Source organism: Microcaecilia unicolor, chromosome 5, assembly GCF_901765095.1.
Source record: "Microcaecilia unicolor chromosome 5, aMicUni1.1, whole genome shotgun sequence".
Taxonomy (NCBI): domain Eukaryota; kingdom Metazoa; phylum Chordata; class Amphibia; order Gymnophiona; family Siphonopidae; genus Microcaecilia; species Microcaecilia unicolor.
The window spans coordinates 62189234-62203044 of NC_044035.1; the positions used below are offsets into that span (position 1 = coordinate 62189234).

The 13811-nt window shown below is 43.5% G+C and overlaps 1 protein-coding gene across 2 annotated transcripts in view; it reads left to right on the plus strand.

Annotated features, from left to right (window-relative positions):
- Positions 1-577: 577 nt before the first annotated feature.
- The window catches only part of PTPRE (protein tyrosine phosphatase receptor type E), a 435598-nt gene continuing 422364 nt past the window's right edge, over positions 578-13811 (plus strand). For both annotated transcript variants that reach the window (XM_030202956.1, XM_030202958.1), the window contains exon 1: positions 578-787. The gene's annotated coding sequence lies outside the window, so the exon portion shown is untranslated. The remainder of the gene's footprint in view (positions 788-13811) is intronic.

The following is a 13811-nucleotide window of genomic DNA, read 5'->3' on the forward strand; positions in this document are numbered from 1 at the left end:
TGCTGCAGTAGATTCTGAAGATCCCCTTCTCAAAATAATGGATTGTATTCAGGCTATTGAGATGAAGAACTTTTGACATGTTAAATATTATGTATGCCCTCTGACTATTTCTAGGATAAGCAGCATAACATCTGTTTTACTGTTCTGGGTCTTTGCCAGGTACTTATGACCTGGATTGGCCACTTTTGGAAACAGGATACTGAGCTTGATAATAGACCTTCGGTCCGTCCCAGTATGGCAACGCTTATGTTCTTAGAGGACTCGTAGAGAGAGCTGTTCAAGAGTGCGACGTTTAGTCATCTTAAACAGCCATCTGTGATTTTTTTTCCAGGCTTTACAAAACTCCGTCCTCACCTTTAGCATAGTTCTCTCATTTCAGGGTCAATCCAGAATTCTTTGTTATTTTTTTCTCTAGGCAATAACACAATAGCAGCTGTGATACTGTCCATCGCCTAGCTGTTGCTATTCCCCTGGTAAGCACCAGGTGGCGCTTGCTTGACTAGAACACCACCAGCAGCGGCGGCAGCAGCGGCAGCAGCAGGAATAGCGCCGCCTGACATCGCATCCGCACCGAAAAGCTGCAGCAAATCCTCTGCTACTCTACCGTTAGCAAGGAAATCTAAATCGGCAGCCTGGTCGAAATCCCGCCGCTCTTTCTGCGATCACGACACGGATCGTGGCTGGGCTCGCTGCTGCCGGTTGCATTTGGACCACCCCGCCCCCTTCCCCCTAGTCGGGAAATGAAGAAGGGCTGGTACTGGATGAGGACTGGGAGAGTGTCACCGAGGTAAGGCAGTGGCGGGTGGGGTGAAGGGCTGCGGTGATGTGTAGTGGCCCTGCCCGGAGACGGATTGGGGGTTTGTGTTAGGATCAAATGTGTCCCGGGGACATTTGTCTCCTGCTGGAGATTTTTTATTTCTCCTGCTGTCTGCTGCTTCCCTTCCCGAACTTACCACGTGAAAAATGGAGGCACCCAGGCAACCCCCACCCACCCCCAGTTAATAGTGTAAATCGGTATCGGTACTGTGATCCATTTGCAAGACCAGAGGCGAAAGTGAAAGAAGCTGAGCCCATCCTCTGCACCGTCCGGTGCTGCTGCCACTGTTGGGCAGCATAGTGACAGCCGGGGGGGATCCCGAAACTCTGCAGACCAGGATTCAAAGACAGATCTAATATGATAGAAAATGCTAATGCTTGGTAGTACTTCTGTCCTCCCAGTTTTTATTTCCACCTTTCCCCTCCCACCCGTGCTGCTCTGGGATTCCCTTCAGGAGGCTGCTCCAGGTTAGCAGCAGTCGTTTGCTTGTGACGAGTATGCAGGTGTTAGATTTACTGCACTTTCTTGGCAGCGTGTAAGGCCGGCAGGTCCTATTTTTTCCCGCTTGGCTTTTGGAAGGGGGGGACCCTAACTAGCAGAAGGAAACGGAGGAGGTTGAAAATGAAAGGGTTGAGATGGAAGAACATTCCTTTTGCTTACAATGTTGTTGTTGTTGTTGTTGTTGCTGCTTTGAATTTGAAGGATCTGTATCCAGTAGGGGACCTGGAGCTTCCTGCATCTGACTTTTGTTGTATCTGACTTAGCTGCATCTGACTTAGCTGTTATTGACAATAAAAAAAAAACCTTATGAATAATAGCCTTTCAACACGAGTAGTCTTGAAATAGTTGCTTTCTGAAATTGCACATTCCCATTTTGGTGAACATTAAAGTTTGGCAACCTAGGATGGTGAACCGGTCTGTCGCCTACTCTCCCCATCTTCATTGGGAAGGTACCCCCTTACCTGCAGTTATTACACTAGAGCACACCCAATATCCCATTCCTTCACTATGTCTCTAAATTAGTTAGTTTTGTACATGTGTGACAGTAATTAAGCAAAGTTCCTTAGCCCAGGGTATGCTAAGTATGATCTGTCTCTCAAAGGCAGTGCCAAAGCTCATCTTAACACATGCACTGTGCCAAAGAGAGCTTCCATCTGCAGTGCATAGGTTGTAATACTGAAGGCAGCATATCAAGGTGCTCAGTACAATTGGAATTATTTCTGTTTCTTTCTGTAATATTTGTTTGGTCTCTAATTGCATTTCATGGTCCTTGAGGATCCCTTTTCTGTGCATAATGTTCTTGCATTTTTTTCTCTTTCACAGCCTAGTAGCGCTATAGAAATGATAAGTAGTAGTAGGGTTGTGATCCCAGTGCTTTCTGATAGAGGGATGTTAACAGTACTTATAAACGTGGAGGGGGATGAGCCTTGCTAACTTATTGTGCTTTTCTGTATAAAGGCCTTCAAACTTCACCTCATCACAGCCTGTCATGGGATATGTCGTTTTACAGACTCTGTATTTTCTGTAGTTTCCTGTCTTGTGCTGCGGCTATCACTGTCTCATCCTTAGGTTTAAGTTTATTTATTTATTTATTTGGATTTATTAACTGTCGTTATGAAGAGATTCACCCAAGTCAGTATACAGTAGGTACAGTTTAACATCAAACTTACAGTTTTGTTAGTATAATAGTAAAATGTACAAGAATAAACATAAATACAGCAAATTGAAACCTAACAGGACTACCAGGAAACAGGATCAAAAATAAACACATTTAACAGCACTGAAATGCAAATAACAGAGATATAATATGATGCAAGCATACTACTAATGAAACATCTAATAAGCACATAATTAGAACATTCAAATAACAGTACTATGATATTAATTCGTTTCTACAATACTGCTTACCATATAGCGGAGGGACCAAATGCAGATATATAGATAGGGACAAGATGCCTGGTACAGAGTCCTAAACTAAAGGCAAAGTTATTGATACAGTTAATCAAGATATAAGGAACTAGTCTAAGCTGCAGTGTGTGTGTAGCAAGCTAGTCCAGGTGCAAAGTGGGTGTATAGCCTGTTACCCTATGTATTAAATTCTTAGGAGAAGAGGCAGGCTTTTACCTGCTTCCTGAAGTAGAGGTAGCCTCTAGTTATACATTGCCCCGTTGGGAGTTCTCTTCCCCTGATTGATATATGGTTCCTGAAGTTGCTCTTTGCATTTTTTGCTTTGTTTGTGCATCTGCCACTGTTTTTTGATTGATTATTGAAAGGGGTATTTTTCTCTTGGTTTGCAAATTATGGCTTCTTTGTCTACACGTGATGGTGAATTCTCACTTATCTTGTTTCTTTGGGGTCCTTTTACGAAGCTGTGTTAGGTGCCAACACACGCCTAATGTGGGACATGCTAATGCATTCTGCGTTAGTTTTGGGATATGCATGCGCTAACTGTACATAAGAATAGCTATACTGGGTCAGACCAATGGTCCATCTAGCCCAGTATGCTGTTTCTACAGTGGCCAATCCAGGTCACAAGTACCTGACAGAAACCAAATAGTAGCAACATTTCATGCTACCAATTCCAGGGCAAGCAGTAGCTTCCTCATGTCTATCTCACTAGCAGACTATGGACTTTTCCTCCAGGAACGTGTCCAAACCTTTTTTTTAAACCTAGATACGCTAATCACTGTTACTGTATCTTCCAGCAAAGAGTTCTAGAGCTTAACTTATTTGTTGAGTGAAAAAATATTTTCTCCTATTTGTTTTAAAAGTATTTCCATGTAACTTCATTGAGGGGGCATGTCAGGAGTGGAGAGTGGGTATTTCACATTACTGCACAGTACTGCACACTAAGGGCCAAGTTTACTAAGCCAAGGGCATCTCTATCGTTTAGCACGTGCTAAAAACACTAGCACATCTTAGTAAAACAGGACCATAACTGGTTAGTGCACAGATAACATGGAGCTCTCACTGCCTACAAAATAAGTGGCAAGTAAGTGCTCCCACAGTAATAATAATTTTAAAAAATGGCCACGCGCTAACAGCAGCATTAGCACATGGCCATTAATAAAATAAAAGCAAATCAGGGTTTTGTACGGCCACTGTAAAAATAGCCTTAGTGGGACTGACCTGTGCAAGGATATCATAAAGCCGTTTGTTACTGCAGTTTATTAAAAGGACCCCTTTGTTAATAATAAATAGAAATACAACATAAATAAGACAAAATAAAAGAAAGGAAAATAAGGTGGCACCTTTTTATTAGGCTAACAATGCATTTTTTTGACGTTTAAGGCAGAACCTTCTCTAGGTCAGGTATGAGCTTGTGAAACGTAAATTCCAGTGATGGTCTAAGGGAAGGTTTGGGGGTTGGGGAATGAGAAACAGAGACAGGTGGATGGGTGATCAAAAGGTGAGAAAGCTCCATTGCTTGATATTGGTAATAATTGTTTACAACTTATTCATACATGTGTGTAAGGGTAGTGTATATTTGGGGAAGGAGGGCAGGTGGGATGGAGGGGGGGAGAAAATAATGTAAAAGAAGAACAACAATTTTCTATTCTGTTGTATGCTTTTTATTATCTGTTCAATAAAACAAAAATTTATATAATGTGATTGGAAACCCAAATCCTTGTTAAGTTCTGTCAGAGAATTGCATCATACTTTATTGTGTTCCTGGATTGTTTTAAACTTACCTGTATCCTGACCATAAGGTCATTGATGCAGTGCCAGGTTCTGAAAAATGCCCACCCACAGAGATTCTCTTTGTTGGGACATTTGTGCAAGTTAAATGAATGACATCACCTTGGTACTTCAGTACTTTTTTTTTTTTTTGCATGTCTAGATCTGGTAAGGCACTTTTTCGGTTGCTTAATTTCCAAATCGCTATTTGTTCCATTCATAAGAACCAGCAACAGCACAATTTGAGTGCTTTAAAAAATGTATTGAAGCACCATTTGTTTTGCCAGGCTTATGCCTTAATTTACCTGCGCAACTGTTTGTCACTGTTATAGGTATTCTGGCTCAAATTAAGTTTAAGACCTTTATCAGGTCAGTCTACAATTTTAAAGCTGTAGGAAAGCACAGGAATCACAAGCTGATGGATGACTTTTGTAATTTAATTTAAGACAAAAGTCTTATAAACTGCAACTTTCAGCCAAAGGCCATACAGGGCAGGGTGCAAGCAACACATAGTAGATGATGACAGCAGATAAAGACATGTATGTCCATCCAGTCTGCCCAATAGGATAAACTCATTGTATGTGCTACTTCATATGTATACCTGACCTTGATTTGTCCTTGCTATTTTCAGGGCACAGACTGTAGAAGTCTGCCCTGCATTAGCTTTGCTTCCCAATTATCGGTGTTGCCACCCAATCTCCGCTAAGCTTCTGTTGATCCATTCCTTCTGAACAGGATTCCTTTGTGTTTATCCCACACATTTTTGAATTCTGTTACCTTTTTCATCTCCACCACCTCCTGCGGGAGAGCATTCCAAGTATCCACCACCCTGTCCGTGAAAAAATACTTCCTGACATTTTTCCCGAGTCTGCCCCCCTTCAACCTCGATTCATGTCCTCCAGTTCTACCGCCTTCCCATCTCCAGATAAGGTTTGTTTGCGAATTAATACCTTTCAAATATCTGAACGTCTGTATCATATCTCCCCTGTTTCTCCTTTCCTCCAAGGTATACATGTCAGTAAGTCCCTCCTTGTTCGTTTTGTAACATAAACCCCATATCATTTTTGCAGTTTTTCTTTTGCACCACTTCAAGTTTTTGTACACTCAACGTGTAATTAAACTTTGGAATTCGTTGCCAGAGAATGTGGTAAAGGTGGTTAGCTTAGCAGAGTTTAAAAAAGGTTTGGACAGCTTCCTAGAGAAAAAGTCCATAGACCATTATTAAATGGACTTGCGGAAAATCCACTATTTCTGGGATAAGCAGTATTGGGATCTTGCCAGGTATTTGTGACCTGGATTGGCCACTGTTGGAAACAGGTTGCTGGTCTTTCCCAGTATGGCAATACTTATGTACTTATATACATCCTTAGCAAGATATAGCCTCTAAAACTGAACACAATACTCTAGGTGGGGCCTCAACACCTCCCTTCTTCTGCTGGTTACACCTCTCTCTATACAGCCTAGCATCCTTCAGGCTACAGCCACCGCCTTGTCACACTGTTTTGTTGCCTTCAGATCCTCAGATACTATCACCCCCTCTTCCTGCCTGTGCATAGCAGACTCTCACCGCCTAACACGTGGAGGGGCATAATCGAACGAAAACGTCTATCTCCATGGGCGTTTATCTCCAAGAACGGGTCTGTGAAGGGGCGGACCGAACCGTATTTGGGAAAAAATAGACGTCCATGTTTTATTCGACAATTTGTGAGCTGGGCGTTTTTGTTTTTCAGCGATAATGGAAAATGAAAGCGCCCAGCTCAAAAACGAATAAATCCAAGGCATTTGTTCGTGGGAGGGGCCAGGAGTCGTAATGCACTGGTCCCCCTCACATGCCAGGACACCAACCGGGCACCCTAGGGGGCACTGTTACAAAAAAAAAAAAAAAAAGGTAAAAGAGCTCCCAGGTGCATAGCACCCTTCCCTTGTGTGTTGAGCCCCCCAAATCCCCCTCAAAACCCACCACCCACAAGTCTACACCATTACTATAGCCCTAAGGGGTGAAGGTGGGTACAGTGGGTTTGGGGGGGGCGGTGTGGAGGGCTCCCATTTACCAGCACAAGTGTAACAGGTGGGGGGGATGGGCCTGGGTCTACCTGCCTGACGTCCACTGCACCCCCTAATAACTGCTCCAGTGATCTGCATACTGCTGCTAGGGAGGTGGGTATGACATTTGAGGGTGAACATAAAAAGTTGTGAAACGGCATATTTTTGTGGTGGGAGGGGGTTTGTGACCACTGGGGGAGTCAGGGGAGGTCATCCCCGACTCCCTCCAGTGGTCATCTGGTTGTTTAGGGCACTTTTTGGGGCCCTATTCGTGGAAAAACAGGGTCCAGGAAAAGTGCCCTAAATTCTCGCTAAAAACGCATATTTTTTTTCCCATTATCGGCGAAAGGCGCCTATCTCTGATCGGCCGATAACCACGCCCCAGTTCCGCCTTCACCACGCCTTTGACACGCCCCCATCAACTTTGTCCACATCCGCGACGGAGTGCAGTTGAAAACGTCCAAATTCGGCTTTCGATTATACCGCTTTATTCGTTTTTGTGAGATAAACGTCTTATCTCCCGATTTAGGTCGCAATATAGGCGTTTTTCTTTTTCAATTATAAGCTGGATAGTCTCCCATGGATTTCTACTCCCTACATGCATCACTTTGCACTTCTTTGCATTGAATTTTAATTGCCAAACATTAGACCATTCTTCTGCAGATCCTTCTTCATGTTTTCCACTCCCTCCAGGGTGTCCACTCTGTTACAAATCTTGGTATCATCCACAAAAAGGCAAACGTTACCTTCTAGCCCTTCGGTAATGTCACTCAAAATATATTGAACAGAATCGGCCCCAGCACCGATACTTGAGGCACTCCACTACCTACCTTTCCCTCCTCCTCCGTCCTCAATCCAGTTCTCTGGTCACTCAGTCAAAGAATTCAATTGCACGATTTACCTTTGGTAAAACCATATTGTCTCAGATCTTGCAACTTATTGGATTCCAGAAAATTCACTATCCTTTCCTTCAGCATCGCTTCCATTACTTTTTCAATAACCGAAGTGAGGCTTACTGGTCTGTAGTTTCCAGCTTCTTCTCTGTCACCACTTTTGTGAAGAGGGACCACATCCGCTCTTCTCCAATCCCACGGAACATCCCCCGTCTCCAAGGATTTATTAAAGAAATCTTTGAAAGGACCCGCCAGAACCTCTCTGAGCTCCCTCAATATCCTGGGATGGATCCCGTCCGGTCCCATGGCTTTGTCCACCTTTAGATTTTCAAGTTGTTCGTAAACACTCTGTTCTGTGAACAGTGCTATATCCGCTCCATTCTCATATGTACTTTTGCCAGTCAATCGTGCTCCTTCTCCAGGATTTTCTTCTGTGAAAACAGAACAGAAGCATTTGTTTAGCACATTTGCTTTTTCTTCATCATTCTCCACATAGCGTTTCGCAGCATCTTTTAGTCTCATAATTCCATTTTTAGTCTTCCTCCTTTCACTAATATACCTAAAAAAAATTTTTTTCACCCCTTCTTACGTTTCTAGCCATTTGTTCTTTCACTTTCACCAGACGTATATATCTCTCTTGACTTTTTTCAGTTTCATCCGGTATTCCTCTCTGTGTTCCTTTTCCTGAGTTTTTCTGTATTTCATGAACGCCGACTCTTTAGCCTTTATTTTCTCAGCCACTTGCTTGGAAAACCATATCGGTTTCCTTTCCTCTCTCTCTTCCCTGCCTTTTGCACCTTCTCTCCTCTACACATACTCCCCACTCTTGTAGTCTAGCAGTGGTCCTCCATACTTCAATTTCACAGGCGGCAGCAGCAGCACCATTTAGCACAAAGCTGCTGGAGTTGGGTCACAGCATTTTCACTGCCATGTTCTGCCTACACAGAAGCAGGAAGTCAAATAAGAGTAGGCGTGACGTGGCAGCAGAAAGGCCCCAAAGCCAGCAGCCTGTCCTAAGCGCTGCTGCTGCCTGCAATGACCGCTGGAAGGAGGAGGGCGGGAGATTCAGGACTCAAGGGTTGCGGGGGGAGAGAGAATAAGAGACTGGTCTCTGGGCTAAACTTACCAATGGGCAACTGTTCAGTTGGGCCTCCTCTATGCAGGGGCCTAGGGCAACTTCCCCTTTTGCCCTTTAGTAAACACAGCCCTGAGTGCAGCATATAAAGCAGTGCTGTGACTCTGAAAGTGTTTTATATGTAACCATACCTGTAGCCACATAAATAGTGTTCCAGTGTGACAGTGTTAATGTGGATTGTAATTATTCAGAAGTCTTGTGGGTGTAAATAAGAACCCATCTGTCATACAGGCTTCAACTTCAATTAAGCTGCTTGCATCACCTGGTCAGCCTGAGATTACAAAGTAAGGGAAGAGGTGAGTAACCCCCTCCCTTCCCCTTCCACATGACCACTGACCCTTTCCCAGCCCCCTAAGATGTGAAGGTGACAGTACATACCAGGCTGTATGACAGCTTCATATACAAACAGGCCCATATCCTACTCTTAACTGGTACACTTGAGGTGGAATGTGTAAGTCCTCCAAAATACACTAGATACCTACTATGCCTATATATAGGTGACACCTGCAAGCTTGAGAGATATTATACTGGTGTCCAGTGAGGTACAGTAGGTGCTTTTCTGTTCCTGGAGGGCTCACCATACAATATAAAAGCGTTAAGGTGAGATGTGTACCTGTTACCTTTTGACTAAATTCCACTACACTACCCCCTAGGGTGGCCCACTGCTCTGCTGGGATGTCTGTGTGGCCAGTGTACTAAGAATGATGTACCCCCCCCCCCACCCCCCCCCCCCCCCCCCCCAATGACTGGTCTTTGGGAATTTTTTTCTCTTGGAAAAACGTCCAAAATGGTTCCAAAAGAAAAACGCACCGAGCGCAGAAAGTCTAGGAAACGATAAGGATTTGCTTGTCACATACGAAAGTACTGATGTGAGGTCTGGTCCAGTGTGGTAGGCGGGGCTTAGCAGACAGGTAGAAGCTTACAGGACATGGACAGCATACCTTCTTACTCATTTCTGACCTATTATCCCGCTGTAGAAGTGTTCTTTCTCTGTATCTCTCCGTACACCCCCATCCCCAGGAACTCTTATCTGTGCCTGTCTCCTCCACTGCCAACTCCAGATTCCATTCCCTTTATCTTGCTGCACCCTATGTCTGGAATAGACTTCCTGAATCGATGCATCATGCCCTGTCTCTGGCTGTATTCAAATCCAGGCTAAAAGCCCACCTTTTGAGGCTGCTTTTAACTCTTAATTCCCTATTCACCTGTTCAGTGCTTATGTCTATTTTAATTATTCCCACAATAAATAACTCCCTGGTCCCTTATTTGTCCTGTTTGTCTGACTTGAATAGATTGTATGCTCTGAAAAGTATGTCTAGTAGCCCTGTAGAAATGATCAGTAGTAGCAGTAGTGATGTCAGATTCAGTCTGATGTGATGAACAAGGCGTAACAGCCTGATGGGATCTTGCAGGACATGGACACTGCACCTATATGAGAAACAGAGAAAGATATAGCCAGATAATGGGTCAGAAACAGATACGGCATAATAAAAAGAATGATAACACTCCCTAAACATGTAAATAACAGTAATGACCATATCTAATATTTTAAAAATGAGAAATTACTATTGATTCATATTAACTTGCTATTGCCAATTATTCACATTTGGTATTTGAATCGATTGTTGTATTCAGCCAACTAGCAAAAAAAAAAAAAAATGCTATTTGATAAAGCTCTACTTGAAATAAAAAGACAAATAAGGATTATTAGCGGTTACTGCTTTCACATTAAGAAAAAAAATGAGCATTTAAGTGAGCACACAGGAAACAGCCTTTTCTCAATTTCAAAATCACAAACATCAGAATCCATAGAACTCTCTCCTAAAACTTATTTTCTGAATTGGGACTTGTGCAAGAGTATGGGGGTGCCCTGGATGAACCTCCGGCACTGCTGCCTCCACCTTCGAAATGCCCACAAATAGCCGATTTAAGATTGGGCGCTAACTGGGCATTTTACATAGTAACATAGTAAATGACAGCAGATAAAGACCTGTATGGTCCATCCAGTCTGCCCAACAAGATAAACTCATTATACATGGTATGTGATACTTTATATGTATACCCAAGTTTGATTTGTCCTTGCCATTCTCAGGGCACACAGACCGTAGAAGTCTGCCCAGCACTGTTCTTCTACTAAAAGTTCTGAATCTATCGTTGAATCCCCTTAAAATTTACACTCCAGCCCATCCATATTGATTCCATCATGATCAGGGCGTAGACCATAGAAATCTGCCCAGCACTGGTTTTGCTTCCCAGTTAGCAGTGTTGCCTCCCAATCTCCACTACGATTCCGTGGATCCATTCCTTGTAAACAGGATTCCTTTGTGTTTATCCCATGCATGTTTGAATTCCATTACCGTTTTCATCTCCACTACTTCCTGCTGGAGGGCATTCCACGTATCCACCACCCTTTCCATGAAAAAATATTTCCTGACATTACTCCTGAGTCTGCCCCCCTTCAACCTCAGTTCGTGTCCTCTAGTCCTACCGCCTTCCTGTCTCCGGAAAAGGTTTGTTTTTCGGATTAATACCTTTCAAATATTTGAATGTCTGTGTCATATCACCACTGTTTCTCCTTTCCTCCAAGGTATACATGTTCAGGTCGGTAAGCCTCTCCTCATACGGTTTGCAACGCAAAATCCATACCATTTTTGTAGCTTTTCTTTGTACCGCTTCCAGTCTTTTTACATCTTTAGCAAGATATGGCCTCCAAAACTGAACACAATACTCCAAGTAGGGCCTCACCAACAACTATCTGGTTAAGTGTTACTACTACTACTTGTACACAGCGCTGTACACATATGCAGGTACTTTCTCTGACCCTAGGGGGCTCACAATCAAAGTTTTTTTCTTTTGTATCTGGGGCAATGGAGGGTTAAGTGATTTGCCCAAGGTCACAAGAAACTGCAGTAAGAATTGAACCCAGGTTGCCAGGATCAAAGCCTGCCGCACTAACCATTAGGCCACTCCTCCCTCCTATGTGCTACTGAAAATGCCCAGTTAGCACTGGACAGGCAATTTAAATGGTCAGGAGTCTCTCCTTGCTGTTCAAATCATTTTGAATATCTGGCTCGTGGTATCTTTCTCTGCTTCACTTTTCCTCTTTCCTTTATTTTTGACTAAGTAAACCACATTGCTGTTGTTAATGATGGGTGGTCAAGAAAATCAATAAACTCAACTTTAATATTAAATGTTATTTCGTATATATGTACATAATGAGAGCAATTTCCAAAAGCTATTTACCTAGATAAATGGAGCTCTTGAAAACTGCCCATCCTCCCCCTGGGTAGAAGTGCACACTGATGTTTCTTTGAATTTTGTATCTATCAGAAGCTAGTGTTTTGGCTGCAGCTGCTAGAAGGTCAGAATTAGCAGAGCACATTATTCAAGCTTCTTCTCTCCCTGAAATCCAGCAAAATGGCTGCAAACACAAGGAGATCCTGCTCCTTTGAATGAGTATAGAAAAAAAACAGGTAGAAATCTTGCTTCCTCTAGGGCAGTGGCTTCCAAACCTGGTCCCAGAGGCATTTGCATGCACTGCATGCAAATCTCTGTCATGAATATTCATTGTGGATATCCTGAAAACCTGACTGGCTGGGGTGCCTCCAGGACCAGGTTTAGGAACCGCTGCTCTAGGGCTAAGTAAAAAATAGCAGCAAAGATACTAAGGATCACTGGTGTAGGACGTGATGAGGAAGAGAGAGCAGGGCAGGGAATGAGGTGGCGCCGGAGACAGGCGCTCGAGAAGGCTTCAGCTGGCTGGGGTCGGGGACCTCGCCAGCCAAGGTATTTGCTGCTGAGGGGTGTGGCAGGATGTCAGGGAGAGTGGGGGAGGTAGCAGACTAAAATGTGCCCCCCACCTCGGACTCTGACCCCCTCCCACCATGAGGTCTGGCTACGCCCCTGGCACAGCGCCCGGGAATAGCGCAGAAAAATAGCCCCCCGTTGCTTAATACTAATTCCATGCAAATAATATGCACACTGTGAGACCAAAAAGTAAGGGGGAGGAATGTGCCTGGTGCATGCACACAAGAGTTTCACGATAAGCCGTTCCTCTGTGCCTTTAAATATTTCTCTAGCAGTAAGGGCGGCTTTGTCCTGTGCGTTGTTCTCTCAGCATTGGGGAGGGAATAGGAAATGACCTCATTAAAATCCTTTTGACTGCATTTAAATACTATTTGCGCTAATCTTTGGTGCACATGTTGTTTCCCACGCTCGAGCCCTCCGAACATTTTTCACAGATTCAGACCGGCACTAGTCCAGTGCTGATTAGCTCTAGCGCTGGTGTTAGGTTCTGAGCATTAACCCATCGGTAACATAGAAGCTATAGGTTACCATTTCAGCAAACAACCAAGGCTCACTGCTGCAAAATTACACACTTCTCTTACCTACTACCATTTGGTACAACCCTCCTATAAGGAATGCACTCCTTTTAGTAGGGATACAGGTGGAGACTACATGTATATTTGTCCGGCACTGTGTTAGTCTAGTAGAGCTGTAAAAATAGTAGTAGTAATATGATGTTACATTTTATAAAGTCTCCATTATCCGACTTAAACAGGACCGACCCGTTGTCGGATAATAAGGAAAACAATGGTAGCCCCTCAAACAATGCAGAAACAAAGGCAGTAAAAGCAGGGTCACGGCTGACAACGGTGGTAAAAGTAGGGTCCTGGGTTTGGAAAACGGAAAGAGTAGCCACGTCACCGGGGATCTGTCGGATATGGCAGATAGTCGGATCTCCCAAAAAATTAGACCAGCAGTTTAAGACATCAGTTAAAAATACAATACAATTGTAATCCAAAATACATAAACAACAAGTAATAATTCCTAGCAGAGGAACTCTTACTAGGGAATGAAAAAAAACAAGCCATAGCATTTGCTAATACACTCCCTCCCCCAAACACTTTATGCTGATAATATTAACTTCTTGCAAAGGAACCAAGCAGGGTTTTCAAAATAATAGTCAAAACAGAAAAAGCAAAGAGGAAAAAAATTCCAGGAAAGCAGATATCCCTTTCAGATACTGCACGGCTGTGTGAGGAAAACAAACAATGTTCTCATGAAACCTCTTTAAGATAGCGCATTTGACTCCCTTCCCCAGGGAGAGCGATCTTGGTCAAAAAGGTGACTCCGTGGTTGTGTTTTGAGGCCCTTTGTATCCAGATGTTTGTGCTTTACTTCAAGCCAAAATGCAGCAGGGTGTCCAGGAATCAAGGACATGTGCAGCGATGCCTGAATTATT